An 18,061-nucleotide genomic window follows, 5' to 3' on the forward strand; every position below is an offset into this window, starting at 1 on the left:
CCAACCACCTTTACATCAGAGTTTTCACTATATATAGGAAAACAAACTAAACTACTTTGAGTCTCCTCCTCCAGCATGAGGGGAGCTCGATGACCTATCATTAACTACCCTTATCTATTTTTAAACAAACTCATTAAATACATAAAGTATTGAACTGTAATTACAAAGAGTCCTAATCACACTAAAACTCTAACTTCATCTCCTCGTATGCCTGATTCCTTTCTTGATCTTTGACAGCTGTCTTTTGTTGGTTAGGCTCAAGATGATTGAGCTACAGATGCAAGGAACGCTGACTTTGGATACCTGTAAGCGCTGATGGATCATTTCTCATCAGGATCAAAACACCTATTTTTAAGGTCCCTGTCTCCTACCATCCTTCGAAAATGTAGCAGCATGTTCCCAACTCTTTAATAACTCAAAGTATGGAACGCTGCTACCAAACACCATGTCTCCAGATGAGCTGTAGGCTATATTGATGTATAGGTGTCTCTCTTCTAACACTCCTGGTCAAACTATTTATTCTGCATTGAAAACATCACCTACAGCAGTTTCCTAGCGCGCTACGAAACTGCTGTGTGATTTAAAAAAAAAACACAGTCTTCCTCTAAACTCCTCACAAAATTTAATAGCTGCTGTTGCCATTCTTCAGTTTCACCTTTGCTATGCTGGGATTCAGAATCACATTCTCTGTATCCTTCATAAGGTTAGAGTGGGTTACCTTCTTTTCCTCATCAAAGATCACCTCAAGCTTAGGCCTAACATAATTATTGAGAACTGAAGCACACAAAATCGATGCCCTTTTTATATTTTTTATCTCTGTCTCATCCTCCTGAATGACCTTAACAAACTGTAGTCCCTCAACCAACTCAATTTCCTTAATCTGTAGCTCTTTTTCTAAGAAGCCATTAATACTCTTTGACATCTTCTGTGTCATCTTATCTTCTAAAATAGAAACCAACAACTGCCGCAAATCAGAGCATGTGCTTTGCTCTAATGATTCATGTGTTTTTAGAACCTTGCAGTGCAAGGCCTTTAACCTTTTTCTCTCTGTACCATCACGACAATGATTGCAGATTTGAGATGTTTCTGCAGAGTATCTTTGGATTTTGTGTCAGATGCATTTTCTAATTTTTCCTTCCAAAAAGGAAATAGATCACACTTTATGGAACAAACAGGGCACAAAAATTCACAATCAATGTTTCGCTCCTTCCCAGCGCTAACGGTGCTTCTTCATTTCTCACAAGTAAGACAAGAGCGATACTGCCAATTTGTGCATACTCCTCCTTGGACACAAGCTCTATGTTCGCACCAACCATCCGCTCCACAAGAAGATTTCCAGTCAAGCCAGGATCTTCATCGACTTGTGCCTTGGTAGTTCGTAATATGAGATAGCGGTCAAGATTCAAGTATCGAGCTGCCACTGTAGTAGCACGACAGTGGTTACTTTGAATGCCTCCTATTGTGATAACACAATCTGCACCTTGCGCCTTTGCATCAGCCATTAAAAATTCTAGCTTCCGCACCTTGTTCCCACTAAGTTGCATACCTGATAAGTCATCACGCTTTATCCAGACTTCAATGTTTGATGGTAAGCCCGGAAGATTCCATCGATGAATTGGTATAGGGAGATGTCCGAGAGAATAGAAATGGGACGGAATCGGATGAAGCTCTGTCGCCCAAGAGGGAGGTGTGTATGAAACTTTGCTCAGAAAGGCTTCGGAACTGCCTTCTCCTTCCACTCGCTCTGCACGAAGCCCGTGAGCCATTGTTGTCTTCGCTCTGACGCTCTTGCCTTTCAACTGTAATTTACTGTAGCACCATGGAGATGTAAAACCAATCCAATGGCAGCCGCTGCTAAAGCCGAAATGTTTGCAATCGGGAGTCATCCTAATCCTATATGAAATTAACGACGCCGAACCCCTTTTCTGGCAAAGAAAAACAAATATCAACCAGGTGTCTATGTTCTCTGTCGGTGGAGGAACTAATGCACGAACAGCTGGTAATGTTTATCAAATCTCAACATCTCGTTTGGTTCCTTGTATTCGGTCAATACACAAAGATTAGAACATGAGGCGCATACTTAAATGCAAATACATTTCATTTGTCAAAAACTCATCACTGACACGAACATGATCCCACAACCATGAATTCCCAATGTACTTGGAGATGATATATGCACCACCACTTAGTCGATAACCAGCTTCATATATATTTGCTACTTTTCCAACATAATTAACCTGAGTTGGGATCAGAAGGACTTCATTGACTTGAGAAAAGCGATTGTCCCAGGAAAGGATCTTCAAGGTATTAGTCTCAGGGAGAGCACTGAGCAAATCTATGTTGCTACAAACGAGCTTAATGCACTTCTTCCTTGAAAACACTGTCACTGCTCTCATCTGCATTTCTGGAGGGAAGCAAAACTCTGTACAATAGGCATGCTAGGATTTGGGCCTCCACTGAAAACTCGAACAAATCCCCAATTTCGTAGCATGCTACGAAACCACCTAAACAGGTAGCTTTGCGAAACTGCTAAAAAAGAATTCATGCGCTGTGAAAACACCCTGTCTTTAAGCTAGGCTAAAAATTTTTGGCAACAGAATTTTCAGTGATAACAGCGGGATTGTGGTAAAGCTTAGAAATATAGATGAGGGCTTGGGCCTAATAATTCCTTGGTGGATGGTGATAAAGCTTGAACAATCCCTGGTTATTTTGTTGTAAGTCCCACATTCATGCTTGGAATATGGCATGGGGGTGATTTGTTGAAAGAAAGATTTGGTACAACCCAAAATATGGTCGGGTGGTATGTGGAAGTTCCTAACCTAGTTGGCTTTTGCATATGTTAATAAGTTATTTTTTCCTCTTGTGTATTAGGTGTAAATATATTGGTTATTATGTGATGATAATGGTTGTCCTATCATTGTTGTTCTGTTGGTTATAAGCATGGTTTATGACAAACTTGAGTTATGACTCTCATCAATTTTTTATTAGTAAATGGATGAATAATGAATGTATGAAATAATATATTATTGGGTGTGGAGCTTGATTATCTTCTTTATTCAGATGTGTCATTTCATTGGACCCTAGTTCCTAACAGGGCAGCAATGCCACGCATTTAATCGCTGTCAGGGGGGTCCTGGGGGGGTGGTGCCGATGACAAAATGATGGTAGCTATATTTTTTTTTATTGTATGTAGATGACATGCTTGTTGTAGGGTCTAACATGCAGGAAATACATGTCCTCAAAGGAAAATTGGAAAATTCATTTGCAATGAAGGATTTGGGTGCTGCAAAACAAATTCTTAGTATGAGAATAACTAGAGACTAGAAAAATTGCAAATGAACATTGTCTCAGAGTGAGTACATACAAAAGGTGTTGGAAATATTTAATATGTAGAAACGAAAGCCAACTACTACACCTTTGGATAGCCATTTCAAAATAAGGAGATGCATCCCAAAACTCAGGAAGAGATGGAATATATGTCTAAAGTTCCATATGCATCAGTAGTTGGAAGCTTAATGTATGCAGTGGTCTGAAAAAGGTATGATATTACACATGCAGTGCAAGCTATAAGTAGGTACATGACCAATCCAGGAAAGAAACATTGGATGGTAGTGAAATGGATTCTCAGGTATTTGATAGGTACCACAAATCAAGGATTATGCTTTGGTGGTTCAAACATTGCTCTATAGGGATATGTTGATGCATATATGGCAGGAGATAGACATAATAGGAGGATCACCATAGGGTATGTGTTTACTGTAGGTGGAACAATTGTTAGTTGGGTTTCAAAAATGAAAAGTGTTGTTTCACTTTCAACGACGAAAGAAGGGTATGTTGTTGCTACAAAGGCTAGTAAAGAAATGATTTGGTTGGAAAGGTTTATGGATGAATTGGGTAACAAGAAGGAGATGGGAAATCTATATAGTGACATTGAGAGTGCCACTGATATTGCAAAGAACTTGACATTTCATTCCAAGACTAAGCATATGCAACTCAAGTACCATTTCATATTATTAGTGTTGGAAGATGGACAGTTGAAGCTCAAAACAAATCACACTAGTCAAAATCCTGCATATATGTTAACAAAATTTGTAACCAGGGAGAAACAAAGATTCTGCTTAGTTTCAGTTAGTCTTAAAGTATGATGATAAATATGAGAAACAACTAGGTCCAAAGTGGAAGCATTGTCCAACAAATGAAGCAATAGTGGAGTTGCAATAATAAGTCTCCAAGTGGGACATTGTTGGGTGTGGAGCCTGATTATATTCTTTATTCAGAAGAATTGTCACATTGGACCCTAGTTCCTAATGGGGTGGAAACATAACCCATTTAATCTCCGTCAAGGGGGTCCATGGCACGGTGATGATAATTTTATGAACCCCCCTAGCAGGGGTATCGATGGTAGCGATAGAGAGTGGAGAATGTGTGAGAGAGAATAGGAAATTACAAAGGATTTTCTGTAGGTTGTATCTCTTCATTTCGATTGATAACATAAATGAAAGGACTAGTTGTTTCTCCATGGACATAGCCCAAACTAGGCGAACCACATATATATATTTCTCTCTTGTTTTATGTGTTTTCTTTGTTTTTGTTTTTGCAATATTTTATGTGTTCCATTTCTCTGTAATATACAATTTTCTAACAATTGAAATAAGGGCTGAATGCCTATTTGGATGATAAACTCATAGGATAAAAGGGTTCCTGGTTTGAGTGGGAGAAATGGTGGAAGATGGTAGGTTTAGGGTCGAGAAATTTAAAGACCAAAACTACCAACTGTGGAAGATGTAGATAGAATATTATTTGTATCAGAAATATTTGTACCTACCATTGAGTAGAAAAATAAAAAAGCTGATGATCATGATAGACACAGAATGGAGATTCTTAATAGAAAGGAACTTGGAACAATATGGTTGTTCCTTGTGGCATCGATAGCCTTTAATATTTCAAAGGAAATAACGACAAAGGACGTAATGACGACATTGGCCAAACTATATGAAAAACCCTCGGCCTCAAATAAGGTACTTCTTATGAAGCATTTATTTAATATGATGATGTCAGAAGGTGGATCTATTGTTGATCATTTAAATGAGTTTAATACGGTTACCATTTAGTTAAGTTTTGCAGGGGTAAATTTTAATGATGAAGTTAGGAATCTGTTTCTATGCTCATTTCCAAAAAGTTAGATTGGTTTAGTTATCACCATTAGTAACTCTATGTTTGGATCTAGTAATTTAAATTTTTATGATGTTTTCGGTGCCATCCTTAGTGAGGAAATGCGACATAAAATCTCTGGTGAGACACAAGGTACTGCTTTTACTGCAGAGACTAGGAGAAGAAAAATGGAAAGATGAAAGAGCCCAAGATATCATACTAAGTTGGAATGGTTTAGTTATTTCCATTAGTAACTTTGTCTCTGGATCTAGTACTTTAAAGTTTGATGATATTGTCGATGTCGTCCTTAGTGAGGAAATGCGATGAAAAGCTCTAGTGAGACACCAAGTAATGTTTTTACTGCAGAGGCTAGGAGAATAAAAGTGGAAAGAGGAAAGAGCCTAGGATATTATGGTATTTGGACTTGTAAAGGAAGATACAAGTCCAAATTAGGGATAGTGTGTTGGAAATGTGGGAAGAAAGGATGCATGAAGAAAGACTATAAGTCTCGGAAGGGAAAAGAAGGAGACACACAATAAGAAAACAATCATGAAGCGAATGTGATAGGTGATGTGTTGGAAGATGTTTTGATTCTTTCATTAAAAAATATTATTGATGCTTGGGTGGTAGATTTAGGGGCCTCAATCCATTCCAAAATTGATAGGAAACGTTTTCATGATTATGTTTAAGGAGATTTTGGATAGGTTCGTCGGGGTGATAATAAACCCTGTAAAATTGTTGGAATGGGTAAGGTTTTTATAAAATAGTAGAATGGAAACCAATGGCTATTAAAGAAGGTAAGGCATGTTCCATGTCTGAAAATATAATTTCAATAGGGTAGTTCAGAGGCAAAGTCTGTGTAACTACTTTTATAGATAGAACCTAGAAGGTCATTAAAGGAGCCCTGGTAATAGAAAAATGATAAAAGATTGGTACATTGTATTTATGCAATGGTATTTCTAATTCTGTTAAAGCTTTAACCTCCACAGGAGTAGATACAACATTGTGGCATGATAGGGTCAGGCACATGAGTGAGAAGGTGATTACAGTGCTAGAAATCTGTCAACCTAGGGAGTCTCCTCGATGTGAAATCCCAATTATACCTCACATTGTTTGTTCTAGGAACCCCATCTGTAGTATCGACCTGGTTTCCATATATCTCAAATATATGCCTTGGCTCTAACTGTCAACATGAGAGATGGATGGAATGGTGTCTTTGAAAAGTAAGTAAGATGTGCCTGGTGAATGTGCAGTTGCCACTATGTCAAGGTTCTTCTACTACAAAATGGGGGAGAAAAGTGAGCCTCTAAGTGAGAGGTAATAGTACCACCCAAGAAGAGACACACATGAACTAGAAGGATCTATCTCATATCTAGTGGAATAGTCCACAATGGATATGATGGTATTTACAACCAACAAAAAAGGAAATATTTGTCTAATATCCTGCGAAATATTCCAGAAGGGTGGGACAATAATAACAACCATTACATCACATTATCAAGAAGATAAGAACTAAAATAACCGAAATATTTCAACTATCTTAGTACATGTGAAAGCAAACATGGAATGCAAACGTCCACATAATAGTCTTACAAACATTCGTAGTCCATGCATGAAGAATATGTTGGCCTTAAAGGCTTTTATTATTAAGAAAAAGTTCTAAGACACATATTTACAATGTACATCACTAGCCCCAATAGTGGGACATTGGAGCCACTCCTTTCTCCTCAAAGAACTATTTGATCTCTCTCTGATACCATGTGGGAGAAGCCAAGGTGAAAAAGTCATTTTCTCATACAATGAGGGGGTGTATATAACCAAGGGTGATGCTTCCCCTTTGTGACTCTTTGACTACCCTCATGACTGTTCAACATCCTATGAATTTTCAACGTACATGACTCTCCATATTCATGTGTGTCCTTTGGAATTCCACTTTACAATACATTTGAATATAATATACACGGTCCACAATAGTGATGTGGCATATGACCACTCATGACATGACATGGCATGACACTGCTAACATGGACTACTTAGTGAAGTGGAAATGTCAAGTCACTGTTGCTGCTAAGTGCTAGATGTTTTCTTGGATATGCTTTCTCTTCTCCTATGCATGGCTTGGTGATGTGGAGTCTTCAATGATCTTTAGTCTTCGATGGTAGTTGCAAACTTATGTCCCTTTGATTTTATTTGATATATGAGCTTGCATGTTTCAGTTGCAAATATGTCCTTTTGCATGCTTCCCTTCTGCATCTCCTTCTTCATCATCCTGTCATGGTGTAAGATAGTACCTACATCTGCAACTTACTCATGATGAGACAACATCAGTTTGAAAACCCCTAGCTTAAGATAGAGCATTTTGATTCATGAACTGGGTCGAGACTGAGTGACAGGTCAGGAGAGAAGGCCCAATGACTGCGAAATTGCGTAGTTCAAGCAACCAAGGGTTAAGCTTGATCATTGAGATTGTGCATTACACATCTCAATCCAAATTAAGGAAAATTTCGGTGTAGTCCTCACTGAGGGAAAAAATTGCGTAATGCCCATTGAGGGAAAAATTTCAACAATCCCCACTGAGGGAAAAATTACGCAGTTCAAGCAAAAAATGGAGGATGTGAGATGGGGTCTTGGGAGTACAAACCGCGTAGTTGTAGGAGGCAAGGGGGATTGGATAAATGAGACTATGTAATGCGCAGCTCAGGGAGACTTGAAGGAAAAAACTATGTAGTTTTTGGAGGTAGTGAGGTTTCTCTAGGGGAAAGGACATCGGGAGAAGCATCTACATAGTTTTCGGTGCAAGGGAGGTTGGGCTTCTGCACATTATGTAGTTCCAATAGACAAGGGAAAATGTTGAGGGTAAAATATTTGAATTGCGCAGTTCAAATCAGACTGGGAGACACAACTGTGCAATTCTTGAGGTTAAGATCTGGCACTGGGCTCAAGAATTGTGTAGAGTAGCATCCCTGGAGGATAGGGACTATGCAATGTGAAATTGCAAGAAGCAGGGTCACATCCTAGAGGGCTAATACTGCGCAGTGCATAGTTCATTCAAGGCCCCGTGAAGCTAAGTTGCTTGGTCGGGAAGATTTTCCGAAAATGGCTGTGTGGGTTGGGTGATGAACTGTGTTGAACCTTGACTATGATCACACACTTAGCATACTTTGACGACATGAAAATATAGATAATTGGAACTTTTATACAAAGAATTTCCCTCTGTGTGACTGCCTCATAACAAAATACATCAAGCGCGACACCTAAGATAGGCATTAGGATGATCGTGATGACACTTGTGAGACAATGCTCAAGGCTTTGTGTATGGATGTGAAAGATGTTTACATGGTTGGGAAAAATCATATACACAAAGATTGGCCTTCGAAATCATTAGAAAAGGCTCGCAAACATTGTATGATAGTCAAACATGCCAAAATATGACATCTAACCTAACATACAAAAGGGACTAAAGAATTGTGAGAAATCTCATGAAATGAGCTCTAATATTTGCAACAACAATGTAAAAGACCAAGGAAGGCTCTGAAATTTGAGTGTAAGCCAAAATTTTGGAGGGTGTTATAGCAACTACAACACTTGGCGACACACTGGTTGAACTCCAACTTCTTTGTATTGTTAACTTCTTCTGTGCAGGGCCTTAGTTATTTATGGAGTATTGATTCATCGTGCATATTACATTGGCCTTCCCACTTACCCCATGAATAGACATGGTCCCCTCTATACCTTCTCAATTGAACATAGCTTAAGGTTTAGTGTAATCACAATTTTTCAAGTTGGGAAGGGTAGTGTATCTCACAAGTTTAAGATTTTTAGAGTATAATTTTTCATCTCTAGTGTTGCTCCACTAGTAGCAGGCCTGTGAAGTACCCCACAAAATTCACACAGGAACAAAAACATTGCTCCATTGCTAGCGAGCCTGGATAGTACCCTGGTGGATTTTATTGCTTCATCTATCTACGCAGGAAGTCATTGTCTTATTTTTCCTTTATTTATTTATTTAAAGAGAATTGTGCATTGGCACTTGTTTATTTTGGGGTGGAAGAGGGATCCCGACCTATTGAGAGCAGAAGAGATTGTTCCTTTAGTGAAGCATATAGAGACCTCTAATTTAGGTTTACTTGTTTATATTTTTCCCTTCTCTATTTCTACTAGTTAGATAAGATTAACAACACCAAAGCAGAAAACTGAGTATAGGCATGAGGTTTTCGGACTAGACATGGGTTCATGGTTGGACCAAAACTCTCCTTACGGATGGATCATATTTTCCGTTGAAACTTCATTAGCCAAAAGATGTAACCAACACAAGGAATATGGACAAAAGGCTAGCCAAATGCTGAAGTGTCACAAGACTCTTTATAGTTTGGCCACACACATACTAAGAAGCAAAAATAGGTCCAGGAACAACACTCATTCACATGATGAAAACAAAAGGAGAAATTCAACAAGAAAAGTGAAAAGAAATAAAGCACACAACAAGGAAAAAAACTAGAAGACAAGAGAACAAAATGGCTAAAGCAAACACGATGTAGAACTGAAATAAGAAAATGAGGACAAACCACAGGGTATGAGTGCAGATTGAGTGCAAGAGAGGGAAAACTAGGATGCAGCTAATGCTACTCCTAAGCTAACAACTAGAAGGTCGGGGTCACATATAAAGAACTTTCCAATGAAGCCACCATATTTTTTCTTGACCTGCATTCTCATAGATATGACCAGTTAAAACAGATATAAGCAAATGCGCAATAGAAAAAATAAAAACTTGAATAACTTACACAAGAAAAGGACGATATTTCCTGTGGGCAGAGAGATGTGTCACAACCACTAATTTCATCCAATTTTCATTCTTACCTTTCCGATGAATACCATATTTCAACAAACCTTGAAAGCTTCTCATTGATGTGTCTCCATCTACCCTTAACTCTTTATTAAGTGCAAGGGAAGATCAAAACTTTTTGTTCGTGACAGAGCTTGTTAGTTAAGGTTTTTCCAACCATTCAACGATTGGATCATACAATTCATGACAACCCTCTTGAAATATTTTTAAAGATGATTTTTCAATTAAAAGCATTGGATTATGATGAGAATATTGTAGGGGAAAATAGATCTAATCATTTTCAACGGTCACATCGAGACAGTGAGGACCCAAAATAACTATCAACGAAGGCTTAAGTGTTTTAACTAGTTGACACCAATCTAAATAGTAATATATTGAACGATGAAGGTCAAGAGATGTAAAACCATTGTCCTTGGATGTGTTGATGGGAAAATTGTAAGCTTAATGACATTCTTCAAGGATATAAGAATGATAAAATGAGTTGATTGAAGCATCAGATTCCTAGTTTGCGATCAACAAAGATAAATCAATTTGAACAGTTTCACTAATTTGAATAATAGAATCATCTTCTTCGCATGATGAATGTGACAGTTCATTTCTTCGTAACTGGTGACACACTATACTAGCATTGTAATCATCAAGAGAAGTGGGAAGGGATTATAGTACAACAGAAAAATGACACTACTAAGGATGGAATGAACAAAAAGGAGATTGATTCACAGAATAACTCATGCACACATTCGCACTCAAAAGGGATTCAGGTGCAATGAAGGACAAGATTTGAGATATGATATTCATAAGGAAGGCTAGGAGCTAGCATCATGAAATACATACGATAGATATGATTCCTTCAGAAAAATATGGCATTTGGAATGATCAACTTCCATGATAGGTACACATTCCTGTTAAAGGAAAGGTAACTAGGTTTGGTTTCCATTATGACATTGAGCGATAATTTTATGAAGAAAATTGTTATTACTTGCATCATGGGTTTCATGAGAAATATGTGTTTACCATAGATAAAAGACTTCTTCTTGATGTCTTTATGATTCTTATTTTTCATCATAAGCATTATCGATGACCTGTATATATACATGGGTAACGAATAATCAAGAGATATAAGTCTTTGGATCACAAGTCTTCGAATATACAAGGAAGGGTCTCTACATATATCCTAGTCATCAAGTATACAAGGAAGGGTCTTGACATATATATGAAATACATAGTGAAGGATAGAGCCTCGACGTTTATCTTAGAAGTTCATAGCTCAAAGGACGAAGTCACGACATATACCACAAGAGATGGGACATATCTCAAAAGTAGATTCTCGGTATGTATCTAGTCTTGAAATATATATGATCTGAATTCGATCCATAAAAATTCTCAAAATGCTATGACTGTATCAAAATCATGAACGACTTCAAAACTTGTGAACAAAGAGTTATCAGGAAGGACCTCTGGACAGTGGTAGTTTGTAGCCAGCAAGGAACGACGAGGACTTGGGTCAAAGAGCGCTGACCAAGGCCCATGGAGACTGTGCAGGACGCAAACTGGCAGTTTGGAAGTCCGGATTAGAAAACAGAGGCCGTTTCCAATGCACGATTAGCACTAGTTGCGAATTGCTGGGAAAAACCCCTCGAGAAGGAAAAGCCCCGAAGCGCTTGATCGGATGGGAAGCCAGGAAACCGTAGGGAAAGTGCTAAAGAAAAAGGCGCGCCTCGCGCTCCAAAATTGGTAGAATATCGGAGGCATGTTGGGTGGTAAGCGGATCTGGCAGGAGAACGAGAAGTTCCATACATTGCACAACGCGTGTCCAGCGGATGAGAGAGAAAATTGGCTCTCATCGTATGCTAATGGTCGAGCAAGTCAACCGTGCGATAAGAGCGAACACCGTAGGATCTGGGGGCTCTAGATCTAACGGCAGAGATTGCACTCGATGAGAAACCGGATCTGAAGGGAAAATAAGCTACAACACATCAAGTTTGAAGTCTGATTTGACTGCTGAGTTGGCAGATGAATAATTATATAGCGTAACCAAAATACCGAATCGTTTGAAGAAGAGTTGGTGCAGTTCATGAGAGGACAAGTGGCCACTTCCCTGTGAGACGTTGGTGATGACGCAGAGATAGGGAACTCCAAGCGAATAGCAGTAGGTGATCCGAAGGGGTGGAAGAGGAAGCGAACAGTCATGAGGCGTATTGCCTTTAAGCCATGAACAGACAGAGACAGAAACAGAGGAGAGCACGAAGTGAGAGCAAGTGAGCAATGTAAGAAAGAAAGGAGACAGTGGGACAGAGAGACAAAACAGAGAATAGGCAAGAAGCAGAAAACAGAGAGCTGAGCTAACCTGCAAAGTAAGGTAGCATCAAGAAGACAAAAGGCTTGAGAGGTTCGAGCAATCCCTGAGAGGATATCTATCGGGAACTGGGTACCAAATTGGACTCATCCCATCCAATGCCAGTTGAGGTCGAGCTTGGCAAGGAAGAGTCTGTGCACTCTAGTGGCTTGGGGAATCCAAGAACCACCCTGCTAAGAATCATCTGTTTTAGGAGACTCAAATTGAGCTCCTCATTGTAAAAACTCTGCTTTAAAGACACAATAAGAAAAGGCCACCACTGAAAGCTGGACCGGAGACGTAGCCTAGGAGGATTGGGTGAACTCCTTGTTAATTTGTTGTGTTCTTGTATTTGCTTACTGTGTTTCTCTTACTGTTTTCCATTTTCCAGTGTCTGTGTATTTTGCAATCTGATCGATCCGTTGCCTAAGATAACATAGACACACACCAACACATGAGTCTGTAATACCTTCATTCATTAATTAATTAACTGAGATCACTCAAGAGTGATTTTCAGATCAAGTGGTATCAGAGCTCAAGGCTGTTAAGGTTAGACAAGCTTGTGTTGGATTTAGCTATTGAATGCTAACTAGATCAAAGCTCAAATTAGGAGAAGGAGAGTTGGTCGAAACTAATCTTGAAATTGGGAGAGTCTATCCTTGGAAGACAATGTCAGAGGAAGTTTCTATGGGGCCAGACCCTCAATTCATAAATAGTTTCCTAGCCATAAAGTCCATGGTAGAGGAAATGTATAGGGAATTTAGAAAACACAAGAATGAAGATTCATCATGCTCCAAACAAGACAAAGGAGAAGATAAGTCTCACTTCCATGACCACTCAAAAGGCCAAGGGAAAGAAGAAAGTTTTCTCACACCTCCTAATAGCCCTAAACATAAAAAGAAAGCATCTTTGATTAAACTAGATGTCAAATTTGATTTACCTATATATCATGGAGAGTTGAATGCATAAAAGTTGGACAATTGGATTAGACAAATTGATGTTTATTGTAGAGTGCAGAATATCAATTTAGATAAGACCAAGATTCAGCTGGCAAGCCTACGCCTTGGAGGCACTGCCTTGGTTTGGTGGGAAGGCGGGACCCAAGCTGACCTAAAGAGACATGGTAAGACTATCTCTGTCTGGAGTGAATTTGTTTCTGCAATAAAAAAGCAGTTCTATCCATTGGCCTACATGCAGCAAGTCATGATGAGTTGGCAAACTCTTTGATAGTTGAAAGGGAAAAGTGTACAAGTATACACTCAATAATTTAGAAAGAGAGCATTGATTCTAGGAATCTCATTAGACTCACCTTAGACTCTGTTGAAGTACATTGGTGGTCTACAAAGCTACATGAGGCACACTATCCTCATGTTTAATCCCATTAGTATAGATGAGGTATCCATACAAGCTACTCATCTAGAAGCTAGAGGAAAGAATGGAAGTGCAGAAGTTGGGGGATCATCCCAACCCACTACAAGAAAGAATAAGGAGAAAAGGAAGCAGAAATGGAAATTAAGGAAGGCTAACACTGCACAGAAAAGCAAGGCTTCATGCACTTACTGTACAAAGGATGGGCATGATATTGAGCACTGTTGGATTCTACATCCAGACCTGAGACCTAAGAAGTTCCAGCAAGAAGAAGAAGATTGTTGCAACTATTCAGAAAGACTTGGGGTCAGACTCAGGAGATGAAACAACTATTGTAGCCACAGGTATAAAGGTAAGAATTCTGAAGCATCTACTAGTAATTCTACACAATCTACTGTTGATGAAGAAAATGAGAGAAAAAAACACGAGCTTCTCCATATTCGAGTTACTTCCAAACATCAAAAGATTGATACTTTGTTTGATAGTGGCTCACAAGTAAATTTAATTTCTAAAGCAATTGTAAAGAAGTTGGGATTAGTGACTACACCTCACAAGAAACCATACCCATTAGGATGGTTAAATGATAAAGCACAACTACAAGTGACTAGACAAAGCAAACTCAAGTTTTCTTTTGGGTCAGCATTTGTAGATGAAGTTGAGTTAGACATAATTCCTTTGGATATATGTGGAATTGTTTTAGGAAGTCCTTACTTGTATGACAGAAAAGTTATTTTCTATAGAGTTGAGAACAAGTATCTACTTGTTAAAGATGGAATTAAATACTTTGTAAGAGCTCATAAGCTCAAGAATAATTATACTCTCATAAACTCAGGGCAGATGAAAAGAATGATAAATTCATGCAAACAATTTTTACTGATGGTTGTAAAGGAAAAGAAACCTGATAAAACCAATGTACTTGAGGGCTGTAATGCTAAATAGCAAGCTGATTTAGAAAAGGTTGTTTCAGAGTATGATATCTTGTTTCAAGAACCTAAAGGTCTGCCACCCAAAAAGGAAATAGTGCATGATATTATTTTGCAGCAAGATGCTCCATTGCCTAACATTGGAATGTACATCTTGTCTGCTTTAGAGAACGCAGAAATCAAGAAGCAGGTGCAGGAGTTGCTTGAGAAAGGGTTCATCAGACCTAGCACATCACCATGTGGGTCACCAATAATTTTGGTGAGAAAGAAGGATGGCTCGTGGAGAATGTGCATTGATTACCAAGCACTGAATAACATAACAATAAAAAATCGTTATCCCATTCCTCGCATCAATGATCTTTTAGATCAATTGAAGGAAGTTGTTTATTTTTCCAAGCTAGACTTGCATAGTGGATACCATCAGGTTAGAGTTGCAGAACAAGATGCATGGAAGACTGCTTCCAAAACAAAGCAGGGATTGTTATGCCTTTTGGCTTAACTACTGCTCTTGCTACTTTCATGAGATTAATGAATGATGTACTCAAACCTTTTCTTGATGATTTTTTTATTGTGTATTTGGATGACATTCTAATATCTAGCAAAACTTGGGAAGAACACTTAAAGCATGTTAAGCAGAGACTAGATGTTTTGAAAAGAGAAAAACTTTATGTTAAACTCTCAAAATGTGAATTTGGCAAAACATCTTTGAATTATTTGGGACATATAGTAGGGGGTGGTGAATTGAAGATAGATCCCTCTAAGGTGGCAGTCATTATGAACTGGCCTAAACCCAAATCTGCTACAGAGGTTAGAAGCTTCTTAGGAGCAGCACAATATTGGATGAAGTTTATTTCTAACTTTTCTTCAATTGCAGCTCCCTTACATGCTTTAACAGGATTGAACAAGGTGTTTCAGTGGGGAGGAAAACAACAGAAAGCCTTCGACACCTTGAAAGAAAAGATTAGTACAACACCTGTACTAGCACTGTCTAATCTGCAAAGACCATTTGAGATCCAAATGGATGCCAGTGACTATGCCATGGGAGTAGTGTTGACACAACATGGTAAACCCATATGTTATCATTCTGAGACATTTAATTTTGCAGTAGTTAACTATCCTACATATGATAAATAATTGTATGCATTAGTACAAAGTGTGAAAAAGTGGAAACATTACTTAATGGGCAAAGAGACAGTAATACATATTGATCATCAACCACTTCAATATCTACTCTCCCAAACTAAGTTGCAGCAATAAAGACACTATAGATGGATGGATTTTCTACAACAGTTTCATTTAGTCATTAGATATAAAAAGGGCATACACAATAAAGTTGCAGATATGTTATCTAGACCAATTATAAATGCATATACTATACTTAAGCATAATTTTGTGTTACATGAGAGTTACATTGAACAATATGCTCAAGATATAGACTTTAAATATGCAACTTAATTCAAGGCAAATGAGTAGAAGAATTGGATTATCATGTAAAGGACTGACTCTTATAGCATTTTGGGAAGTTATGCATTCCACAAACTGAAAGAGTAAAGATAATTCGAGAATCACACACTTCTCTAATATCGGGTCACTTTGGGGTAAGTAAAATAGTTGCATAGCTACAAAGATTTTGTTATTGGCCAAAAATGAATGAGACAGTTTCTAGATATGTAAGAGGGTGTACTATATGTTCAAAGGGAAAGCCCAGCAATAGAAAACTAGGCTTGTACACTCCATTACCAGTTCCTTCTCATCCTTGAGAAAGTGTTTCCATGGATTTTGTTGGAGGACTGCCTAACTCTAGGAAAGGTCATGATTATCTGTATGTTGTTGTGGATAGGTTCAACAAAATGTGCATTTTGATACCTTGTAATAAACAGATTACAACTAAACAAACTGCAAAACTGTTCTTTCAACATGTATGGGTTCATTTTGGATTACCCACTTCCATTGTATCTGATCAAGACACCCAATTTGTGGGGAAGTTTTGGTCAAGTCTGTGGGAACTAATGGACAACAAACTAAAGAAAAGCACAGCTTTTCATCCACAAACTAATGACCAGACAGAAGTAGTTAACAGGACAGTGATCCAGTTACTCAGGGGATATTGTAGCAAGCATCCTAAGCTTTGGGATGAACATTTATGTTATGTGTAGCATGCTTACAACAGAGAAAAATATTCTTCTACACAGAGATCTCCTTTTGAGACCTGTTTTGTTTTCACACCAAGGTCTCCTTTGGATTTTGTCTTTGGTAAAGATACCACAGTTGAGGGACACAGTGATGTGGACAGGGAAACTAGGTTCATTGAACAGATCCAAGAGATCCACCAGGCAGTACAGGAACAACTGGAAAAGAGCCAATCCAAATACAAGGCAATGCGTGACAAGCATCAAATGGAGCATAGTTTCTAAGTTGGTGAGCAAGTCTGCTTGTATATCAGCAAGGACAGGATGCAAGGTGAAGGTAAAAAGCTAAAGCCTATCAGTTATGGATCCTTCAAGATACTTGAGAAGATTGGTGAGAATTCTTTTTGCCTTGATCTACCAGCTTACATGCACATCTACTCAGTCATAAATGCAGATTGCTTGAGATTGTTTGAACCTTCACTAATTGAAGATCCTAAAGAGCAGAGTCAATTGCCTTCTATTGATGACCTGTTACCTGAATATCTTAATGAATTGTAGGAAGACACAGTTCTGGATAGGAAGGTGAGGACGATGCATAGGGGAGATATTGAGTACCTCAGAGTTGGGCTCAAGGGTTCAAAGCCGAGTAGTGCAAAGTGGATAGAGATTGGACAAGTGAGACAATTGTACCCTCACTTAGTTGATGCTTTAAAACCAACTTTTGGTGGTCCAAAATCTTTTTCAGTGGGAAGGCCATGATCTAAATTGGATCCATAAAAATTCTCAAAGTGTTATGATTGTATCAAAATCATGATAGACTTCAAAACTTGTGAACAAAGAGCTATTAGGAAGGACCTCTGGACAGTGGCAGTTTGTAGCCAGCAAGGAACGATGAGGACCTCGGTCAAAGCACACTGACTGAGGCCCATGGCGACCGTGCAGGATGCAAACTGGCAGTTACGAAGTCTGGATCGAAAAACGGAGGCCGTTTCTGATGCGCGATTAGTGCTTAGCACTTAGTGCTAGTGATTAGCACTTAGCACTTAGTGCTAATCGTGCATCGCTGGGAAAAACCCATTGAGAAGGAAAAGCCCCAAAGCACTCAGTCGCATGGGAAGCCGAGAAACCGTAGGGAAAGCACTAAAGCAAAAGGTAGGCCCCACGCTCCAAGATCGGTGGAATATCGGAGGCATGTTGGGCGATAAGTGGATTTGGTAGGAGAACGAGTGATTCCATACATTGCACGACGCGTGTCCAGCAGATGATAGAGAAAACAGCCTCTCATCACGGGCTAACAATCGAGCAAGTCAAC

At 38.8% G+C, this 18,061-nt stretch overlaps 1 pseudogene; it reads right to left on the minus strand.

Annotated features, from left to right (window-relative positions):
- Positions 1-1,160: 1,160 nt before the first annotated feature.
- Positions 1,161-2,402, minus strand: LOC149203419 (bifunctional D-cysteine desulfhydrase/1-aminocyclopropane-1-carboxylate deaminase, mitochondrial pseudogene; annotated as a pseudogene).
- Between the last annotated feature and the right edge of the window lie 15,659 nt (positions 2,403-18,061).

Source organism: Pinus tabuliformis, chromosome 2_1, assembly GCF_031772625.1.
Source record: "Pinus tabuliformis cultivar Carrire ecotype Pingquan chromosome 2_1, CPIR1, whole genome shotgun sequence".
In the NCBI taxonomy this organism is placed as follows: domain Eukaryota; kingdom Viridiplantae; phylum Streptophyta; class Pinopsida; order Pinales; family Pinaceae; genus Pinus; species Pinus tabuliformis.